Here is a 23,843-nt window from a genome sequence, read left to right on the forward strand (position 1 = left end):
TGCTCTCATTACTTTCACATACATTTTTATGAAAATGTGGTAGAAATAATAATTAAATGCTACATTAAAAATGAAGCTTTAAAAAAGTCCTGAAGAATTCTCATCTCCCATCAGCAGCTACTGTAAATAATTTTATTGACTTCTTGTATTAATGCATAATAAGAATGATTTTTATGAAACTGTTTTATACATATATGTATGAATTTTTGAGAATTAAGGCATCTCTCCTTAGTAAGGCCTTATTCATTATGTCATGAAATAAACCTACAGAGTGACTATGAGAGACCTCTGATGCAGATGATCTATCCATTTGTAAAATTATATGTGATGTCCCTTCTGGGCTATAATTAGATCTTCTTTACCAGTAGAAACATATTAACATGGAATTTCTCTGTAGACTTTGTCTATAGAGATGTATGAAGAGTTAATGTTTAATTATAATTGCCTGTAGGCCAATATCCTGGATGAACATAGATGCAATAAAATACTTGAAAGTCAAATATAGGCATGTATAGAAAGATAATTTACCATGATCAATTGGTTTTATCTCAGGGATTTATATAAATGTACTGAAATACAAAATTGACATCAATACAATAAGTACATTGACAAAAAAATCATTGAAAAAACTTAAACATAAGTAACTCATTAGTTGTCAGTTTAGAGAGATATCCTATTGATCAATGGTAATTGTTGATCTTCTAGCAGACTTGGTTTTGATTCCCAGCACCCACATAGTGGTCCATAGAATGTGTACTTCCTGTTGGGGGGTGTCAAATCCCTATTTTAGCCTCCACAGGTCAACAGAAATATGTTCAGGCTAAACACTCATTCATGTCAAATGAAACAAATTACAGAAAATGAATAAATAAAAGCATAAAAATCTCATGAATGGACTGAAATACATAATTTACATCAATACAATAATTGCAGAATCATCTTTGACAAAATTTTAAAACTTCATGGTGGCAATTTCATAATAAAATTGAACATGTATGCATGGAAAAAGCCCTATAGAACATAGAATTTGGTGGAATAGCTGTCAATATGATTAATGCTACATACAGCAAACACATAACCAACATTATCCTAAATAGAAAACTTGAAGCAATCACATTAAAATCAAGAATGATGTAGGGCTCTCCACTACCCTACTATCTTTCAATATACTAAGCCCTAACTATAGCACTATGAAAAGGGACATCAAGAGATACAAGATATAAAAGCAAAAACAAACTCTTCTGCAGATTATATATTATATATAAGATCCCAAAAATTTCATCACAGAAGTTTTAAATATTATCATCACTTTCAGCAAAGTGGCAGAATGGACAGTCTACTGAGAGAAGTCAGTCACCTTTCTATATACCAATAACAAGCATTCTGTAGAAGAATCCTAGAAATTCTTCCATCACTCTAGTCTTTAAGAAAGTAAAAAGATATCCAGGAATAAAAATGTCAAAGATGTGAAAAACCTGTACTACAAGACCTTTAAATCTCTGGGAAATGTGCTTGAGAGAAACACTAAAAATAAAAAGACCTCCCATGCTTACAAAGTGGTAGGATAATACTGTGAAAATGGCCATCCCACCCAAAGTCAGTAAAGATTCAAGACAACTTCATGATTTTCTTTCTGAAATTTAAAAATGCATATAGAAGTATTAGCAAGCCTAGAGAGACAATGCAACTTTGGAAGACCAGTGATGCCTTATTTTCCTACAATACCCTATAAGAATAGAGACAGAGACACCCACATAAATGAAGTGACAGTCAGAGATACTCCCTCCAAATGAATGGTCAAGTGTCCCATCTTCCATCAAAACAAAAATTTCCTCAAGATTTTCTGAAAGAATTTAAATATTCCTGTGAGGTACTCATTAAATGCAATGCTCCTTTCTGCTTTCTGCTCTGTGTCTTTCGATGTTGCTCATACTAGAATATGTTAATTTGGTTTTTATAATACAGTTTAATATCTCGTGGCTCAATGACATGTAGTAATTATGCTTTTCCTAGATATTTTCCTAGATATTTTCCAAATTCATCATTGGGATAAATTTTAAAATCCTCAGTCAAATTCAACTTCATATAACTTATGCTAGTAGTATCTAATTGTGTAGTAGATGTTACTGGTGAGAACTTTAACAATATTAATTCCTCATCTTAAAGAACAATGCCTCCTGAGTTTTCACATCTCATACATGTTTCAGTGCATACATGGAGTCCATCCAGAGCTGTGAGAATCTACCTCAAAACACAACCTAGGAAACAACTAAGATATTTGAATGTATTATAATATTATTTTTCCTCTAGTGTTAACTTGGTAAAGACCACAGTAAGGAGTGTTCACTGGACAATATTAACTACTTCTCCGGAAGATGGAGGTACCTTGAAGATGTCTAGCAGAGGGCTGAGCTAGGAATTCATGTTGAGTGTAGTGATGCTCACTGATGGCTTCAAGAAGGAGGAGGAAACATCTGTTACCCGACCCCCAAAATGCCTGAAGACTCTCATTATTAATGAATGTAAGTGATCGGGTAAAATCATTAACATCACCCAGTGCAGTACCAAAGAAGTGCTGTTCCATTCCTTACATTTTCAGATTCTTACTAAAAATAGATTCAACTTCATAACATGCTATTTTGATAACATTTTTCTCTATTCACATATTATCATAATAGATAAGATATTTTCCAATGACTTAAACTTATACAATTTGAAAAACATCACCGATAAAATTATGAATATAAATTGTGATTAGAAGAGGTTATACTTCAAACATATGAGCTGCCAGCCAGGGGCTTAGCAGAATAAAAATGTACTGACATCAAAGTACCATCACCTTCAGAATAACAGTGCATGTTATGCCTCCTTAAAGGAAACATTCTAATACCTAAATAGCCCAGCATTCTATATTGTCTTGGCATATTAATCATTAACTGCCTCAGATAATTTACTTAATAATAAGCTTACATTTTTTTCAAACACGTTTCCAAAGTACATTTACAAAGTCTGTAAAAACAGGATTTACTTTGCTTTCCTGCCTTTTATGCATTCCAACAATGCTGACTTATTTTACTTACATGTATGAAAGTTTTTACATTTTTTGAAATTATCAACAGTAACAGATAAGACTAAAAGATGTTCTCAAATAGGAATGATATTACCTTACTTTGAAGTTAGCTGTGCTTTTCTTTATAGTGCTAATAGAACATAAAGATGCTTTCTGGTGGTTTTATTTATGGTCTTGAAATCTACCTTTCATACTACTTCCAGGTGATTCTGGTCACACATTTAGGAAAAGTGAACTAAATAGATACACATTGATATTCATGTCTCCTACACTGATGCCACATACCCATTGCATTCGCCCCTTCCCATTACATAACCCAGACTTCACAATCTGGAAGAAAGTGTGCAGAACAACAGTATCCACAGAAAGGTGATGCCCTTGTGAGATGACAGGAGGTATACTGTGAATAAAATATAGAGAATATTTCCCTCATGCACTGGCCATGTTTCTATTATTCGTACTTCTGAAGGTTTAAAAAGAAACTCAGGATTGCTTCTTTGAGACCGTAATTGAATTTTAATTCAATTTTAACTTAATTCCTTCCCTGTTCCTCCCTCAAACCTTCTCATAATTCCATGATGCTCTCCTTCAAATTCATGTCCCCTTTTCCATTAGTTGCTCATGCATATACATAGTTGTACATACATATATGTAATCCTAGGTATAATCTGATTCCATTCAGATGTGTTTGAGGTTAGACAGTTTGGATGATAGACGACCAGTTGCTGTGCTCTTCCTGGGGAGGACCACCTCTCCTCATCCCAGCTCTACTCATTTGCCTAGATTGCCTATAGTTCTTTGTATAGAGTAGAGGTGTTGTGATATTTTCCCTGTCTATTTGACATGTTTACTGAGGTCATCCTTGCTCAGCTCACATGTTGTTGCTCATGTAGGTGAGATTTTAAGGATGTAGCTTCTGATGGTACTGGGAGATATAATCACAACCCCTAACTTACTAAACCAGCATAATTCCTAACACCCATCTATAAACATGTGTCCTTACATACACAGAGATGTGTAGTTTTCACCCCTTTTCAAGAATACATTTTAGTATGTATGATGGTTTTAATTTTTAAAGTTTTGTTCATTTAACTGTTCATTTTTCTGGTTCGGATAATTAAGGCTCATGCCTCAAATTTGCCAGGAGAATTCTTTATCATGCAGCTTCAATCCAGCCTTGGTTCAAAATCGTATAGAAAATCTCCAGGTATTGTATGATCTTACATTCATGCAGTGTTGAACACTGTGTGGAATAGTATATTTGAGGGTTTTTTTTCCTCTTACAAGTCCAGTCTTTTTTTTTTTTTTTTTTTGAGATATGGTATGTACCAATGTCAAACATTAGGTCCAAAATAGAAATAAATAGCTTATCTGTACTGTGGTGAGATGAGTGGTAAATTTCACACATGGTTTAAATAAATGAGTATCGTATTTCTTGTATGATTCCAACGGTAGTTTTTAAGGAACTGATTGGGATTTTGACTCCACATGTGCCTTTCAACAAGCTAATACAAACATAAGAAACTTCATTCCTGAATGCAAGCATGTTTTCTTCAGATTTTGCTTGTGCTTCTCAGAATGCTAAAATTCAAAAGAGAAATAGTAAATTTATATATGACAGAAAGTTGAGGTCAGAATTTTAGGAAGTATTACTGTTGATGAGTTTTTCTGGTTAATTCGTAAGGGGTCTTGTTTTGAGGCGGGCTTCAGGCTCACCAGGATATTGGGATCCTCTTACATAAGCTGCCTACAAATGGGAAGAATAGCTTTCCACCATCTTGTCCAGTGTTTTTAGAGTTTTAAGTAAAATTACTGAGCTAGTATTCTTACAATGTGTGTTGACACAGGATCTTTAGTAACACAAGTTGGCCTCAAACTCACTGTGTACCCAGGGATGACCTTGAACCCGTGTTTCTCTTGTCTCTACCTTCTGCACCTTTGCATTTCACGGCTGTGACACTACAGAAATATACCTATTTTTATGGTCATCTCGCTCTCTCTCATATTCCCTCCCCTCCTTTTCCCTCACCTCTTTCTCTTGTCCTCTCTTCTCCTTGTCTCCTTTCCTTTCCTTTTCCTCATTCCTACTTCCTTTCTTTTCCTATTGCATTTATTAAAAAAATTTAAAAAGCATAAAAACAGAACACAGCCTCCAGAAGGCTACTAATTAGAAAGGGAGGATCCTGCTTTAGGCCAGAGTCAGATCAGTTGGGAAATCCACATGAATTGTTGATCATGTGTCCTAATTTCTTCACTCATAGTGGGAGGAGGGTTGCCATGGCAATGACCCTTGGGACCCAGATCTTCCTTTTCGGAAACAAGAACAGGAAGTGACATACAGAGCACCTGAGAGTGCAGAACAGGGACTGGAAAGTTGAGGCTCTGGCTGCCCTTAGGAGTGACAAGAGGCTAGTTATGTGTCTTATATGCAATTAATATGGTCCCCTTAGTGATACTATCATTGTGTCTTTAAGGCATCCAGGAAAGCTAATATAAAACACAGACATATTTAAGAAATGTAAAAACATCAACACAATTTATAAACATGATAATGAAGTTTGCTTATTTTTATAAAATTTTACTATAGAACTTTATGTTCATTTTTAAAGTAATGTATACTGATGGAAAAAACCTTGTCTATAATTCAAATACCTATTTTCCTTTCAAAGTACTTCAATATAACTTTATAAAATTATAGCCACTTAGGAATTCATTTTAATTAAAGTAATCATTATATGTGCTACCTAAATTAAATGCCTTATAACCACTCTACTATCTGAGTATATAAAAAAAGTAAACTGCCAGAATATCAGCTATAAGCTTTAATTCTTGTAGGCTTTTACTGGGAAAGCAATTTTCTTTTGGATCACTATGAAAATGATAAAGAAGTGTAAATTCTATTTGAATCTTCTCTTAGCTTTCTCCAGCTATGGCATACAACACCTCTTTCTGTATAACCAAACTATCACTTAAAATAGTACATAAATACTTTGAGAATATCACGCATGCATACATACATACATACATAATACATACATGCAGTATATTTTGATATTGCTTATCTTCCCATTGTTCCCTCTAAGTAGTTTGAAACCATTCACATGTCTGTGCATGTACACACTCACACACACACACACACACAAGCACACACCCTACCTATTTTAGTAACCAATAAATTCTAATCTAAGCTGCTCATATAATCATGGCTGGAAGGGCATCCACTGCAATGTAGTTGATCTACGAGTGGGCGGATACTTATAGGAAATGTACTTTTTCCCATCAGCCATCAGTTATAGGCAGCTTCTCGACCAGGCATAGGCTTGCAAGGACCAACTCTTCATGCTGTAGTGTCTCTCTTTTATTCAGAAGCCCCTGCACCTTGTATGAAGGGGTGAGATGCAGATGTTCTGATTATGACTGAGCGTGCCAGGGAAACTTATTTTCTGCTCCTTAATCAGCTGTGAGTTTCTGCAAGCATCACATGTTCTCACTGACATGTGAACCTGAGATCTTTAGATTTTTGTATTTAAGCATTATTTTTTTTAATATTTTATTTTTTATATTCTTTGTTTACATTCCAAATGATTTCCCCTTTCCTGGATCCCCCCTCCCCATATGTCCCATAAACCTTCTTCTCTCTATCCCTTCTCCAATCACCTCCCTCCTTTTTCTCTGTCCTTATATTCCCTTCCACTGCTAGATCAATCCTTTCCAGGATCAGGACCCTCTCCATACTTCTGCATGGGAGTCATTTGTTATGCAATTTGTGCCTTGGGTATTCAGGGCTTCTGGGCTAATTAATATCCACTTATTAGAGCATTATTTTTAATGGATGCTTACAGTCATTCATATAAAACAGAATAACAAACAAAACAAAAGTGCCATTATAGAATGATAAAATAGTATAAAGGGAGCCATCTGGAGGAAGCTCCCAACACAACTGAAAATCCAAGATCCTACATCATTGAAACAGGGACACACTGACCAAGACAAAACTTAGAATCAATGCAGTGGCAGGAAGTCACTGTCCTTTCTGAACACAGAGTTATGGATCTGGCTGCCATTTCTTAAGAAACTAAAAGAACAAAGGGTGATAAACGCCTTGTTTAAAATTTAAAAAAAATTGAATGGTAAAAGACTATGCAGATAGAGTCTATGTATTCTCTCACTATTCCATATCTACTGTTAGAAAGACTGAATAGTGGGTGTATCACGTGGTAGCATTGGATTCTTTTAAAAATGTCAGATGCGTACCAAGATATAAATGAATTCTAAGATAATTAACAATTAATGTTGATGTTGATAAAAGTGGTGATGTTAACAACTTATATCTTAATCTTCCTTATTTCCTCATGTGTTTTGACCCAAATTGAATCTTTTAAAGTAGTCTATGCTATGACAGGTGCCTGAGCTTTTCCTCTGTGTAGTTTCCTCTGCATATGGGCATGCTATCACCAAAATATGTATACCTAAACTAAAGTAATATTTGAAACCACTCAAACAAATATTTCATATTTATGATAACTAGATCCTATTTTGGTAAATTAATTCCATTGTAACCTTTTAATTTTTAATTTCCTCAGACAATGCTCCAGATAGAAATGCTTCATTGCATAGAGTCCCACAAATATAAAACATTATATATAAAACATCAGATGTCTCTATAGAAACGTAATATATTCTCCTAACCTCCAAGAGCCACATTTTGGATTCTGTCATAAAAGTTACAAATCAATAGCTACAGAGGGTGACCCATTTGTCAATTCTTGATCTTAGGGCATAAGCTATTGGTGTTCTGTTGAGGAAATTTAAAGTTTCTGTAAGGCAAAGGACATTGTCAAAAGGACAAAATGTCAACCAACAAATTGGGAAAAGATCTTTACCAACACTACATCTGACAGAGGGCTTATATCCAATATATACAGAGAACTCAAGAAGGTAGACTCCAGAGAGCAAACTATCCCCCCTAAAATGGGGTACAGAGCTAAACAAAGAATTTTCACCTGAGGAATATGGAATGGCTGAGAAGCACCTACAGAAATGTTCAACATCCTTAGTCATCAGGGAAATGCAAATCAAAACAACCCTGAGATTTCACCACACACCAGTCAGAATGGCTAAGATCAAAATGCCAGGAGAAAACAGGTGCTGGCGAGGATGTGGAGAAAGAGGAACACTCCTCTACTGATAGTGGGGTTTCAAGCTGGTACTACCACTCTGGAAGTCAGTCTGGCGGTTCCTCAGAAAACTGGGAATGATACTTCCAGAGGGCCCCACTATACCACTCCTGGGCATAAACCCAGAGGATTCCCCAGCATGTAATAAGGATACATGCTCCACTATGTTCATAGCAGCCATATTTATAATAGCCAGAAGCTGGGAAGAACCAAGATGTCCTTCAACAGAGAAATGGATACAGAAAATGTGGTATATATACCCAATGGAGTACTATTTAGCCATTAGAAACAATGAATTCATGAAATTCTTAGACAAATGGATGGAACTGGAGAACATCATACTAAGTGAGGTAACCCAGTGTCAAAAGATCAATCATGGTATGCACTCACTGATAGGAGGATATTAGCCTAGAACCTTGGATTACCCAAGTCATGATCCACATATCAAAAGATGTCCAAGAATAATGGAGCAATGGTTCCTGGTTCTGGAAAGGCTCAGTGCAGCAGTATAGGGCAATATCAGAACAGGGAAGTAGGAAGGGTTAGATTGGGGAACAGGGGGCGGGAAGAGGGTTTATGGGACTTTCAGGGAGGAGGAATCCAGGAACGGGAAAAATCACTTGAAATGTAAATAAAGAATATATCGAATAAATAAAAAAAAATGACGGTGACCAGAGTTGTTTAAAGAGCCGTGGGTCAGTTCCCTTTCATACTTTCTGCTAGTCAAAATACATGATTTGAATATCAAGCAGTCTCTAACTGATTTTCCAAATGAGATTCCAAGGTATTCACTTATAATCCACCATCCCAGTTGAGGGTAAATAGCACAACAACTTTGACTTCCTAGAGATACACCAAGCCTTTTGTGATTTAAAGCCATCTCTTGGCTGGGTTGTACACTGTGGTTCATACACATCATTTCCCGTCTCCTGCTCACATTGCTTGTGATAAAATAAGGTTGCTTTGCAGAATCTTCTCTGTGCCTGGATCTTCTTTACCAGATCTTATTTTTGCCCTAAGAGCATGAAATGAAGAAGCTATTTCTGAAGCCGCTGGCAGCAGAACAGCATTCTAAGTGTCTGTGCTCTGTGTCAGGATTATGCCGCATCCCCCTTGGGATACTTTGTCAAGTACACTGAACCTTCTTTTCCTGTGGATAGAATTCAAAATCCACGTTCTGAATATTGCCCAGACTTCTCTTCAAGGACTAATGTTGGAAGACATTGAGGTCATTGCAGCATAAGCACAGTATTACTAGAGAAATAAACCCAGATCTTTAACTGGATGTTAATCCTGTACTGTGTACTTAGTTAGAGTTATCTTATTTAATATTTTATACAACCTGTGGTTTGGGTGGTATTATTCCTTTTTCAACTCAGGATAATAGACCTTTGAATAAGTCTGAGCTCTTTCTATAATTTTTAAGTATTAAAAAAAAATAGTCAAATAGAGAATGACATGTAGACATCTGTCAGGTAAAATTCTGCCTGCAGATTAACAGACTTCAAGTTAGTAACTGTGTTAGTAAGTAGTAGATGGAGCCACAGGAGCCTATAATCTGTCATACTGATTATACCATATATACTTCCTTTGTATCCTGGAGAAACTGGCCAGGTAAAGCAACATGGCAGTTGTTTGTTGTGAATATAAGATGTTTGTCCAAGTTGGAAATAAATAAAGTTGGTTTAAACAAAGAAAACAACATTGCTGACCTTGAATTCTTCCTCAAGTGATACCCTTCAGAATGAGAAGAGTTACATTTAAAACCATGAAAAAGATTATTATAAAGTCCTTGAAGAGGAACTGGGAATGTGTTCTTAAGTCAAGGTGAGAGAAGCCAAGAACATGCTATGTGGACACAAATTTACTATTTATCTTCTTTTCTTTTTAGTTTTACATTTTTATTTAATATGTATAAACATTTTACCTACTCACTCCTGTGTAGCTGGTACCTACAGAGACCAGAAAAGAACACCAGATCTTCTGGAATTGGAGTTGCAGAGAGTTCTGAGCTTCCCTGTGGGTGCTGACAACTGTACCCAGGAACGCTGGGAGAGCAGCCAGTCATCTAAACTTCCAGACCATTTCCCCAGGACCTCTTCATCTGGTTTTAATCTTAAGATGCTCATGATTGACTTGTTGGCTTCTCATACTCAGTGTCTACATCCTAGAAGTTCTCACTGTGGTGCTTTCTCTATACCCTGAATATCTTTTTAACCTAAAAAGCCCACCTCTATACAATCCCGAAACTCTATTGTTTTTGTTTTTCTCTTTCAAAACTCATAATTACTTTCAGTCACTTCGACTAATCTAACTGCTGCTATTTATGCCATCTCCCTATCCTGTGCATTGGACATAGAAGAAACACAATAGCTAAAGCAAGTTTTGGAAACTAATTTGTGAGTATGTGTTCATATATGCAAAGTTCTTTTAGAATCATGTGAAAAGAAAATAGCATAGAATATTGCTTTAAGTAGTGGCTGTTGAAGGTGGAGAGATGGGTCAGTGGTAGGAGCACTGGCAGCTCTTCCTAAGGATCTGGTTTCAGTTCCCATTTAGCTACTTGGGATGGCTCACAACCATCTGCAACTACACTCTTAAGAAATATAATGACCTCTTCTGGTCTACATAGACACTGAATCTATGTGGTACACAGACATGCCTATAGGCAGAGATAAAACAAATAATAAAAAAGAGGATGATTGCTAAAGAAGCTCACTTTTTGGACTGTAATTAATATCTTTATGAAGTTAGTATCATCTGTTTTATTTTCTATTAACTTGAGTATAACACAACTCTGACCTAAGCACAAATTTCTTAAAAAAAAAAAATACTAATCAGCAAGGACCAAGAGCTAATAATGAAGACCATGAAGAAGTTTTAAGTCTCAGTATGACAATGTTAAATTCTTCTTTACCAAGGGTATGTTTCGCCTGACATGTAAATGCCCTGATTCTTCCCTTCCCTCTGTGTTGTCATTGTCATGTGCACAGAGTATCTGGAAAGAGGTCGTCAGTCTCTCCTTTCCTGTTTTGCATTCTCAGTGTGCAGTATTTTGCAAGGTTGTGAACGATGCACAAGTGATGAGAAATGAACTTGCTTGGGCTTCCTTGCCTTTGACTGAGTTATGGATTTTTCTCCATCTAAATGCCAGACAAAAGAGAAGGGCACACTCATCCTTCATTACCTGCTTAATTTCAGACACCTTTGCCAAGGTCTAAAAATGCGGTTACCTTCTGTTTTAAAATTATAATCTAGTAATCAAGACTTTGTAAGGTTTGGGTGAAATGCTGGGATTTGATTTATTTCCAGAAGCACTGCCATTTGGGTAAGTTCTCCATTTCTGAACCCTCTTACTCATTTCATCCCAGCCCCTGATTAAAATGGGTCGCTATTCCATCCTTGGTGATCCCACTGTAAACACACAACTTTAATATCAGAGGGCTTCTGTGCAGATGGTCCTCCGATAATTCTCAACTCATATATTGTTTGCTGTCATTTCATTTGGAACATCGGTTTTTTAAACCTTTAAGTACTTTGGGCAGATGAGAGTTTTATCCAAGCTCCTTACTCATTATTAGGACTAAATTGCATGTGTGGTCCATACAGGTACCTGTGCATTTATCATTACCCCATGCTCCTGCCAAAAAAAAAATACTTTGTTCATAAATTGATCTTCAAGTCATTTATTTTTGTCTTCTCTACCATGGAAAAGACACCAGTAATGTTAGTGGTTAATTGAAATCATGGATCATGTCTTAGTTTGGAAATATCTGTATGGCTTTTCTCTAAAAATCACAGTTTCTATGTGATGTTCATATTAAAGTATGGCTTTAGATCCGCGGAGGCCATTACATAAATTAATGCAATGCCTCTCCTCACTAACATATGTATTGGAATACGATTGCAGCATGATTAAATTTCACTCCTCTGCATTATATTTTACAGCACCAAAGTCTGAAATGCTTTCAAGTAAAAAACAAAAAGAAAGAAGAGAAATCAACCCCATCAAGGGGTTTAGTAATTCTATGCAATCCAGCAGTGAGTTAGAGATATGGTTAACTAATAACTAACTGACCTAATAACTAACAACCTAAAAACTCTTTCTGACCTTATCATCTACTTAAAAGTAGCTTTAAAAGTGTTTATCCTCGTGCTCGCTTCAGCAGCATATATACTAAAATTGGAACGATACAGAGAAGATTAGCATGGCCCCTGCGCAAGGATGACACGCAAATTCATGAAGCGTTCCATATTTTTAAAGAATTTTTAAAAAATGAGTTAGTCATGAGACTTTTTCATCTTTCCAGGGAACATAAACACTGTTGAAAAAAAAGTGTTTATCCTCTTCCTTTCTAAAGTGGGACTCTGGTGTTTGGTTTTTGTTTTTGTTTTGTCTTTGGAAGAGATGTAACTGTGACCCACCAAAGTGTGTTGATACCTTTAATGCCTAGAAGTTCCCATGAGCAGGGAGCCACCAGGGATTTCTCAGCTCCTTCTCCTACCCCTGTTCACTACAGGGGCATTTTGACTATAGTCTTTTAATTTACTGATATTGTGAATAAAATCAGTGAAATAAAGCAGTTGTTTGTCACATGGGAAAAGTGACTTTTTTCTGCCTGTGCCTCAGTTTTCGCATGTACATTGAGAGGGTTGAGACAGGTGCTGTTGGCACTTGCTGTCTTGATCTTTAGACTGAAAGTTTTCTTTAATATGTATACAGCATGCAACTAGGCATGAAATAGAGTGGCCAATCTTAAAATTTTGTCTAAGTTTCTCAAATTATCGAATCTTTACTCAATTTGATGCAATTTCAGTCATATTTCCTTTCCTTACTTTTTTTTACAGTCTGTGTTTTGGCGGCTATTTTGTTTATATTAGTTGTACTTTTTTTGTTCCCTGTTTTTAATTAATATATTTATCTTTTTTTACTCGATATATTTTTTATTTACATTTCAAATGATTTCCCCCTTCCTGGCTCCCCACTCCCTGAAAGTCACATAAGCCCTCTTCCCACCCCCTGTTCCCCATCCATCCCTTCCCAATTCCCTGTTCTGATATTGCCCTACACTGCTGCACTAGGCCTTTCCAGAACCAGGGGCCACTCCTCCATTTTTCTAGGACATCATTTGGTATGTGGATTGTGTCTTGAGTGTTCCAAGTTTCAAGGCTAATATCTGCTTATCAACGAGTGAATACCATGATTGATCTTTTGAGACTGGGTTACCTCACTTAGGATGATGTTCTCCAGCTCCATCCATTTGTCTAAGAATTTCATGAATTCATTGTTTCTAACAGCTGAATAGTACTCCATTGTGTATATATTTTAATTTTTTTTGATTATTATTTTCATCCAGCATGTGTCATCTTACAATTTGTCATAGAGATCTTAAGTTGTTATTTTAAATTCTTCATTTTAAAATAACCTTATTTGTGGTGTGTGTGTGTGTGTGTGTGTTTGTACATTAGCATGTACAAAAGCACAAATGTGCACTTATTCTGTGGCACCAGTACAGAGGACAAAGGATGTCTCAAAAGTGTCAGGTCTTTCCTTTCACCATGGTGATCCTGGTCATCAAAGTCAGGTCCTAGAGCCTACTGACAAGCAAATCCCTTTATTCCCTGAACCATCCTTTCATCTCATTTATCATTCATAAGCCAAGTATTTGTCAACTTATATTGTCCCAAAGTATGGTTCACATATTTCATAGTCAAAATTTATTTGTTGTTTATGTCTATATATTAAGAAACATCTATTGCTGATTTTCAAAGTGTATTTTGATGTTTAGAAGTAAATTTTTTATGTTTGAGAGAATATTTGATTTTTTTTTAATTCTAATTATAAACTAGGTAGCAGTAGTATGTACCTTTAACTGGGGTTAAGCACTCTGGAGGCAGAAGCAGACATATCACTGAGTTCAAGGCCAGCCTAGTCTACAGAGTAAGTTGCAGAACATCCAGGACTACACAAAGAGTCCCTATCTTTAAAACTAAAACAAGACAAAATTATAAATATATTGACATTTTAATAGTATAGACCACCGACATATTCCTTTAGATTTCTTTTATTGGACAGTTATAACTGAGAAGACATCATTTAATTCATTCTGGAGAGTCAAAATGAGTTCTAAAGTTTTAAGTCAAGATCTAGATAAAAGTATTACAATAGAAAAACTGTAAAGCATGGTAAGATCAGGTAAAATTAACTTAAAAGAGCAACGACATTGCCCTTGTGAGCAAAGTGTCCACGTTGACGCCTGTGAAGGACTGAGGAGAGAGGTCCTCAGAGGCTCACCTCCTATGTCCCCTTAAGGGGATGGTAGGTCCCTTAGCAGTAAAGTACAATAACTTTAACTCGCTAGTTATTGACTATGTACAGTTTCTGCTTCTGTCCCCTTTGAATTAATGAACAAAGACGGATGCTGTCTGTGGGCATGTATTTTTTTAAGCATACATCTGTTGAAAGGAGACATTTAGAAATGTCCTTCTGGGGTAAGAGTGATTGATACATTCCAGCAGAATCCAGACCAGTTGGTCTATAGCAATGTTTCTGAAAATTCTTTCATTTATAACTCCCTTTTTGCCCCACAACTTTTAAACAATCTGCAGAACACAGATAGATTTTAAAATGTAAACTGGTCAAGCATTTTCCATTAGCAACTTATAAAGAACATACTTTAAAACAGTCCTTTGACATATATAATTATATCAATATAAAAACATTAGTACAATTTTCTATTACTCAAGATGAAAAATTCATATACTGATGATTTTAGAATTGTCACTGCTAACAGTATCAGTTTGCATACATACATAATATAAAATGGTACAAGTGTGTTTAAGGCTATATCCTAAGTTTTGAAACTCCTGTCTTCATCTAAAGCCAAAGTTGATTTAAAGACCTTTTTATGATAATCTAGTCAGCAAGTCAGGAATCTTTTTTCTTCATTAAAAATTCTATCAAACTACAATCCAAAGATAAACTAATTTTAAATTTACATGGTAAGGAATAATCATGGAATTTAGCTTTGGAAGTTTGATTTCAACGACTACCTCATTAAAGTTTTCAAAACCAGAAAACGTAGTCTCCCCAGTTAAACAGATCAAGCCATCATGTGGCTGTCACAAATGTGGGCCGAGCAGCATCAGGGACATTTGTTGTATGCTGTGGTGTGAGCCACATGTGATGTGCAGTAGCAGGCACATTTGTGTTGAGATCAAGGCTGCGGGGCAGTCATGCACAAAATACGGGCAGCACTGCTGAGAATAATGAGGTTTGGTTCCAGATTAACTGAGGGTGGAGGCCAAGTCAGATTAACTGAGGGTGGCGGCCAAGTCAGATTAACTGAGGGTGGCGGCCAAGTCAGATTAACTGAGGGTGGTGGCCAAGTCAGATTAACTGAGGGTGGTGGCCAAGTCAGATTAACTGAGGGTGGCGGCCAAGTCAGATTAACTGAGGGTGGTGGCCAGATCACCACTGACCTTTGGTGGTGATCAGACTTCTTATGGTGCCTGTATTCAGGTACAAGCTATAAACTGGCAGGCAAGGAATGTGACATAAGTTTATTGTCATTCGAAGACAGGAATATGAGAGATTTATAAAACTTGGTTGTACTGTTTTTTTGTATTTCCAGTTTTTCAATTATTTGATTATATATTTGTAATTATGTAAGTACATTATTTCTTCCTTCCCTTTTTACTTCCAAATAATTCCATATGACCTTTCTTCATTTTGTTTAAATCTATGGCCTCTTTTTTCTTTAGTTTTTTATTTCATAAATTTGTACACCCATACATATATATTTATAAATGCACCATGCTCAGTCTATAAATATTATTTGGATGTATGTATTCGGGACTGACCATTTGGTATTGGATAGCCAACTGTCATGTTATTCTATGTGGATGTTTATTTCTCACACTCTCAGAATTCCTTATTTCCTTACTTGCTCAAGAACGCCATTTTTCAACATAAATGCCTAGAAACACAGTTCTAAATTTTGTAAATAAAGTAGTCAATTCAATAATAGTCAAGTGGCATTTTTAAATGTAAGAATTAAGTACATAATTCATGAATTATGACAACAAACCTCTTAGTTTCACAGGCATAATATGACAAGAAAAATAAACTATTCCCTACTTAGAAATGAAATATAAGTAACAGCTCTGAATTATCCCGACCCGTGAATATGACAGTTAATAGATGGTAGATATTGGCACTTTGCTTAGTAGATTATCATTTACTGTCATTATTTTAATTAGAATTTGATCATCTATTTTTTCAATCTGTTTAAATCATGAATGATAAATTTATTACCCTTAAACAAAATCTTTATTTATCATAAAGTAATTTTATCAAGACTGTTGTCAAAGGAGAAGGAGACCATAATTGAACTCATTTAACTTCGGGAATCTGAAGTGCTTGGCATGCGGCAGGAAATTAATAAAAATAGCTTTAAGTGGCTGATATGTTCACATTTAGTTTCTCAAACACTCTTAAATTTTCATTTATCATAAATATCATATTATTTGACCATAATGTATATAGCCACACCATGCAATGTTTGGATGGATTTATTTTGTTACACCCCTGACCCCCATGTGCAGGATAGAGATAAGTTATTCTCTTAGTCCTCCTGACAGGTACATGTAGTTCTGTTGACAGAGCTCCATCCAATGCTTCTGAGAAACAGGAGTATCTGTAGAAGAGATTCTAGAAAATTTTATTGTGGAGACAGGAAGCAACAGAGGGGTCAGCGGAAGTCTCACAGCTTAACAGAGGAAGTTGTGTGAATTATTTCTTCTCTTCTCTTCTCCTTCTCCTTCTCCTTCTCCTTCTCCTTCTCCTTCTCCTTCTCCTTCTCCTTCTCCTTCTCCTTCTCCTTCTCCTTCTCCTTCTCCTTCTCCTTCTCCTTCTCCTTCTCCTCCTTCTCCTTCTCCTTCTCCTTCTCCTTCTCCTTCTCCTTCTCCTTCTCCTTCTCCTTCTCCTTCTCCTTCTTCTTCTTCTTTAGTTTTTTTTCGAGACAGGGTTTCTCTGTGTAGGCCTGGCTGTCCTGGAACTCACTCTGTAGACCAGGCTGGCCTTGAACTCAGAAATCTGCCTGCCTCTGCCTCCCAAGTGCTAGTATTAAAGGCATGTACCACCACCGCCCGGCTTCTGAATTATTTCTGATGAGACTCGAGAGAAGCATAAAGTGAGATATACTAACTTTAGGGCCAGATTATGAATTTGGTACAATGCTCATCAGGAAGGAATGTCATCCTGTGTGAAGATTCAGAATGAATTCAAGGATTTGGATTGCAGGAACTAACCTTACTTGGCTTTTTCTTTCACTTTTATCCCCTGTGCTGTCTTTGAGCCCATTTGAGCCCATTTAAACCTGTTCTTAATTTTGAACCCAATTTTACTTTTGATCTTTCTCTCTTTTAAAATTGACTTACATTATGTAATCATGTAGCTATTACCAAATGTTAGTGTTTTAGAAATGATTTCCTCAATCCCAGCATGCTCTGTGATTTTGCTTAGGTTTTGCACATAAGTGGTACCAGCCAAAGCCTTTGGGGCCTGACTGTATAGCAGGAACACATCCCTATGTATCAGATGTGTCATTTATCCCTCAGCATATGACAATCATGCAAATTCTTTCAAATTTACACAAGAAAAACACAGAGGCACTTGATCAAGGACATTCTACTGAAAGAGAAGACATTAGGGTTTCCATTCATGTGGTCTGGTGATGCTCTATTCAGGTTTTCATACACTTCTTGGAATGTAACTATGATACATTATGTGTACTTCACAGTGAGTGATGGACAAAAGGACTTGAAGAATATTAGGCCTGCTAGGAAAGATAAATGACTGTATTGATGGAACTTAAGCAACTTAGAGATATAAGATTCTTACTTTGTAAATTTCATTTAAAAAAATTTTCAAGAGCTGTCTCTACTGTTAGCCACATGGTCCTGGACTCTGAAACTTCGGGGATGGCCTGCACTCACTCTATCTGCATCTTATTCAATAGCAACAGGCCTCCACAGTGGAAAGTCTTCTCAAGCCAAACCCTTGTGCCCACATCTGATGTTTATATTCCTTTGGGTCCAGAAGCCTATTCATCATAACTTTTATAGTTTGAGAGGAAATAGTTCTGAGAATACCTTTACAGAGGACATTACAAAAAGGTATAAAGGCAGCTATTACCTTGAAAAATTCCTATTAATGGGAGGCAAGTATTGAAACCAATAATGTAAATACTTAAAGAGCAGTTGGCTATTTTTGTTATCATTTATTTAGTAGTATACTTCCCTGTGAATATGTGGATAGTGAATGGAGAAAAAATATAGTATCTTGATTAATAATTGTCCATGTAATTATTATGTAATCTTAGTGCAATATATTATGAATAAAACTATTTCAGAAATTGAATTGTTGACAACTGAGTTTTATATAGTTGATTTTATACTTTCAGTTAAGCTTCAGTCAATATCAAATTTGAACACCAATAGCATATAAATGATTACTTGGTTTCAGAAAAGAAGGAATCTCACAGATATAGAATCTATTACATACACTTAACCAGGAGGCTGCTTTTCAATATACTTGAGTTTTCTGATTAAACATTCTGATTTATACACTTTCTTGCAAGTGGGAATTATATGGTAGTGATAATTTTATCCAAATATTTTTGATAAATGCTGTCTTATTGCTATGTTTGTATTACTTCATAAATATGTGATATTAAATTAGTTTATAAATTCATGCTCTTTCTCATGGATTTGTAGGAAGAATATGCTAAAAACAGGGAAGGTAATTAATACTCCTCCATCTCCCAGACCACACCCCAGGTCAAAAGGCAAGAACTCCCACCAGGTCCAATTTGTCTTACCCATGTTCTCATTGGAGCATGGCCAAACTCCCAGACGAGAGCCCCTTAAAGCAAATGACTCCTTCCCGGCCCATCAGCAGAAGCTACCCAGTATGAAAAGCTTCAGCATATTTCTCACAATTTTAAGAACTCTTCGATAGCTTCCTACCTGGACTGTTTCTTGGGAATTCATTCCCAGTTATGAGTTTGCAGTAATCTGTACCACTGCAGGAAAAGCCTTCCTGCCAATAGGAGCCAAGACTGACAGCGGACATGGATTTTGTTGGCAACAGGAATCGTGGGTATCACCATGATCTCCTGTGGCACTATGAGCCGCAGAAGTCTTTCAAGAAGGTTTAATCAAAAGAAAGAAAAAGAAAAAGAAAGAAAGAAAGAAAGAAAGAAAGAAAGAAAGAAAGAAAGAAAGAAAGAAAGAAAGAAAGGAAGGAAGGAAGGAAGGAAGGAAGGAAGGAAGGAAGGAAGGAAGGAAGGAAGAAGGAAAGAAAGAAAGGAGGAAGAAAGGAGGAAGGAAGGAAGAAAGAGGGATGGAGGGAGGAGAGAAAGAAAGAAAAAAAGAAAGAAGAAAGAAAGAGAAAGAAAGTGAAAGAAAGAAGAAACAAAAACCAAACAGAAAACCATATACACAAATAAAACAACAACAAAACACTTAATTGTCTCAGATATCTTGCTGTGGCTCAGAGTCAGGGTGATTGTGCAGTTGGACAGTGTGTCCAGGGGTAGGACCTACATGATCTCTAAGATGCTGTACATTACCCTTCCAGAACTAACTCTACTTGGCAAGAACATGTCCTTGGTCCTCTGGGGCCTTGCTTCAGGACATGTTGCAACTTCCAGGTTTTTCTTTAGCTCTCTTTCACTCCAGTCCACCATTTCTTCTTTTTTCTTTTTTTTTTTTTCAGTTCCAGGAATTGACTTCCCATAAGACCTCTTTCTTTAGTTGTCCCAATGATAGCACATGCTCCAACGTCTTTTCCTTGGCTTATATATCTCCCTGCCATCTCTCCGTGGGTCTCTCATTCCTCAGATTACCCTGCAGTGCCAGTGTTACTAGTGGCTACTGCCATCTCGAATCCTTCCCATAACTGAAAGTTTCAATTGATAGTTGAAGTTACAGCATATAGACTTCTAGGCTTAAGTTATAATTGACCCAAGGAAGCCAGGTTTTCCTATTAGCAAGTTCTCAGCAGTACATGAGAATTAATAACTATAGCCAATTAAACTTCCTTTTACTTCATTTGTGATTTTAAATTTATTTATTTGGTGTATTTCTCTGTGTGCCTGCTCATGTGCATACACATTAATGTGCGTTACTACGTGCGTGTGGAGGTCAGAGGACAATTTGTAGGAGTTTGTCTCCTTCTGCCATGTGGGTCCTTGGGAATCAAAGTTAAGGTTTCGGGCTTGACCTTACTATTAAGCACTGAGACATATTGACAGCTCCAATTAAGAATTCTTTAAATCACATTGTTATACTATTTTCTATTATTGTTGTTGTTGTTATCATTATTAATTTATTCTTCCTCCACTTGATCCTCTCTCTCCTGCTCCTCTCTTTCTGAGGTTGCTGGACTGAGGAGGTAAAAACTAAGAGAGAAGAAGAAGGTGGAGAGAAAGGGAAAAGAGAAGAGAGAGAGGTTGGACAAAGAAGAGGCATATACAAGAGAGAGAGGAAAGGAAAGGAAAAACAGGCAGAAACCACAGGAAAAGAGACTTGAAAGCATCTCTACATGGAAAAACAAGAACTGTCAGCAGATCCACAGGGAGCATGAAGCACCAAGCCTTTTCAACTTTAATGTCCCTTTCCATATTCTGAGTAAATGTTTACTAAGTGATATTTCATACTTTGGGGGATCATAGCAATAGGTTGCAGAAAGGTGATTCCAACAGCAACAGATCATATTCGGCTACAGCACTATTGTTTGAAAGTTCAGATAAATGACGAATGGTATCAAATCTGAACTTTGTAGTTCAGATGAAAGAATCATTCTCCCCTCTGGAGTTTGCTATCAGACTTAGGGAAAATAAAAATAAGTCTTTCCTATTAGTAGTTGATTATATTTATAAAAACTAAGTATTTACTCAATTTAGAAATCAGCAATGCAAAGAAATTTAAAAAAAGAAATCAGCAATGCTTTTATGATAAGCTCTACAGGTAAAATATTACAAAATCTGTAAGTACAATGAACATAATTTTCTTTAGCATTGTGTAATTATAATACATGGAATTATATATTTTTTCTTGAATAAAATTTTCTTTTGAAATGGGAATCCTAGGATTAGCATATAAGCAGTTGTGTTTTCTATTTTTAAATAGGAAATAGATGAAAACATCTATTTATAAAAGGCCACATGTGCAGCTGGCTTTTAAAACAACATATTTAATGAAAGATCTTGGATTGGGGTAAAGAAATTCTCAAAGGAGATACACAGACTAAACAAAAGCAAGAGAATGTTTCAGTATTTATTGACTTTTACTTGAATTGTTATATACATATATTGACATACTTAAATACATGATATATGTGAATACATCACAAGTGAACACACAAGCAAAGATCTACTCTCCTTGGCTGGCCTTCCTGTTCCATTGGTATAAGATGCTTAACAAAGGATACAATTTCAGAATAAACAGCTACCAGATAAACTATGCACACATTTAAAAGAAACACTTTTATTCTAGACATGGCTGATTTTTTAATTGCTGTGATGTTCCTTGGTCAACCTAGAATCTGGAGTAAAGTTAAAACTGACTAGAATAAATGGAACTCAGAGTGTGGGATGGGAAAGGTTATCAAAAGGAATAGTCAAGGAATGTGTCTTTGCTCTCAGCACAGATTCTGATTTTGATCAACAGTAACTTAGTAATTAAAGGGCCCATTACAATTTATCTCTGCAGACATTGATTAAGTTGCATGATTGCATTTTGCCAGAATTTTATGTTATTTTAAGTTCTAAATTTAATTTGATTCACTTTGTGTATTTGACTCCTACTTTAAAACTTTAAAACTATAAAATATGTGAATGTAAAAACACATCCTCATAGACCCAATAAGAACACTTCGTGTAGAAGGTAGAAGAAGTGGACCTCCTTCTTAGACCAACTTGACAATGTATCTTCTCACATTGAGGTAATCTAGAAAAGAAGAAAGTAGAATGAAGTAGATGAGTTGAAATCTGGATTCAGCTAAAAAATTTCATCAATGAATTTATCTTAGAGTTTTCTGACATCACAACAAGAATGAAAATGTTGGCTTCTTATAATTTCCTCTCAAGAGAATGGAACCCAGGATGAGAGATCAATGTGATCTGAATTCAGGAATGGATCAAACAGAAATAGAGCTGGAACATAAAGTTTCTTAAAAAGCCCAATACACAACTTCCACTCTTCTTTCATTAGCCTTCAGTAAGATAATGTGTGAAACCAAAGGTTTATCCAGTGAGGATTTTTCCATTAAGAAACCCACAGAAGCAAAAGAGTCTATCTTTGCTCCCCCAACCTCTACAAAATACCTGGAATGCAAGGTCAGCTCAGTTAATATTCTTTCCATGGAGATTCAACTAAAATATCTCAATTCAAAAGTGAGTTACAGAGGCCATCATACCTAGGCAGTGCAGGTGACAGGCACTGCCACAGAAGGGAAAATAGCAAAATAGCACAGCAGCAACAGTCTGGTTTGCAGCAACCTGGAGCTTGTATAGACAGAGAATTGTCCTGTGCACCTCCCCCCTCCAACCACCTCTCAATATACCACCAGGCTGCAGAATCATCCTGGCTCTGGGCAATGGTGGAAGTCCAAGACTCACCTTCTGTTTGGACCTCCTCAGGGACTATAGTAGTACATTATGCCACGTGTTGCTCTCTGTGGTTCATGCAGCTGCTCTAGGCCACAATGAAGCCTGAGATTCATGCATATCTGATGAATTTTGATGCAGCCAGGGGTTGTGTTGATGTCCTTGGTTCATGTTGCCACCAAAGGCCATGTTGAGGCTACCAACTGGAGCCATACTGCTATCTCTTAGTCATGCTGAGCTGGCCCTGCCCCTTGCCTTCTGTCTCCATGTTTTCTATAATTAATGACTTCTGGCAGGTTGCAGGTAGAGAAAAACTTGCCTTCCCCTGGATATGTGGTGTGTGGGTAGGATTGCTGACCAATAGAAATTTAACCATACTCCACTGAGTGTATAGGCAACACCAAATGAGTTTTTTCTTTCTTTTCTTTTTGTAGGGGGAGTTCAAGAGGGAGGGGACAGACAGGAGGACTCTAAGGGAGGTTAATACCATTGGGGTGTATGATGTGAGATTCCCAAATAATCGATAAAAATAAGAGAGAAAAGAAAATTTTAATTGCAGACAGTTTTCCAAAGATAGGATAGTTCTCCTAGTGATTGAAAATTAATTTTATTCCTTAAAGCCAGAGGTAGAGCGTGACACAAACAGAGAATGGTACCTAGAACTTTGGACATAAGCCCCCCCTTGGCGACTGTGGTTCTGCAGCCCAGCTCCTGTTACACCATCTTGTAGGTCCGCAGGGACCAAGGCCATGGTGGCTGCACTGTTGTTTTAGGTAATATTGAAATTGTCTGACCATTACCCTCATTCTTCAGGACCATTTAGAAAGCTGTTTGGCTGTGAAAACTTGGGTGACATTCAAATACAATGTAAAATATGTATTATCCATTCTCCATTTTGTTTCAAACAAAAGAGAATTCATG

The 23,843-nt window shown here is 36.4% G+C and overlaps 1 protein-coding gene and 1 non-coding gene across 5 annotated transcripts in view; both read left to right on the plus strand.

Moving 5' to 3' along the window:
* The window catches only part of Nlgn1 (neuroligin 1), a 699,685-nt gene that overhangs the window by 260,956 nt on the left and 414,886 nt on the right, over window positions 1-23,843 (plus strand). The gene's annotated exons all lie outside the window — the stretch shown is intronic.
* Window positions 12,401-12,507, plus strand: LOC127683789 (U6 spliceosomal RNA). Its single transcript, XR_007977594.1, has one exon. It is a non-coding gene; the product is annotated as a U6 spliceosomal RNA (small nuclear RNA).

The sequence above is a fragment of the Apodemus sylvaticus genome, chromosome 4 (genome assembly GCF_947179515.1).
Source record: "Apodemus sylvaticus chromosome 4, mApoSyl1.1, whole genome shotgun sequence".
In the NCBI taxonomy this organism is placed as follows: domain Eukaryota; kingdom Metazoa; phylum Chordata; class Mammalia; order Rodentia; family Muridae; genus Apodemus; species Apodemus sylvaticus.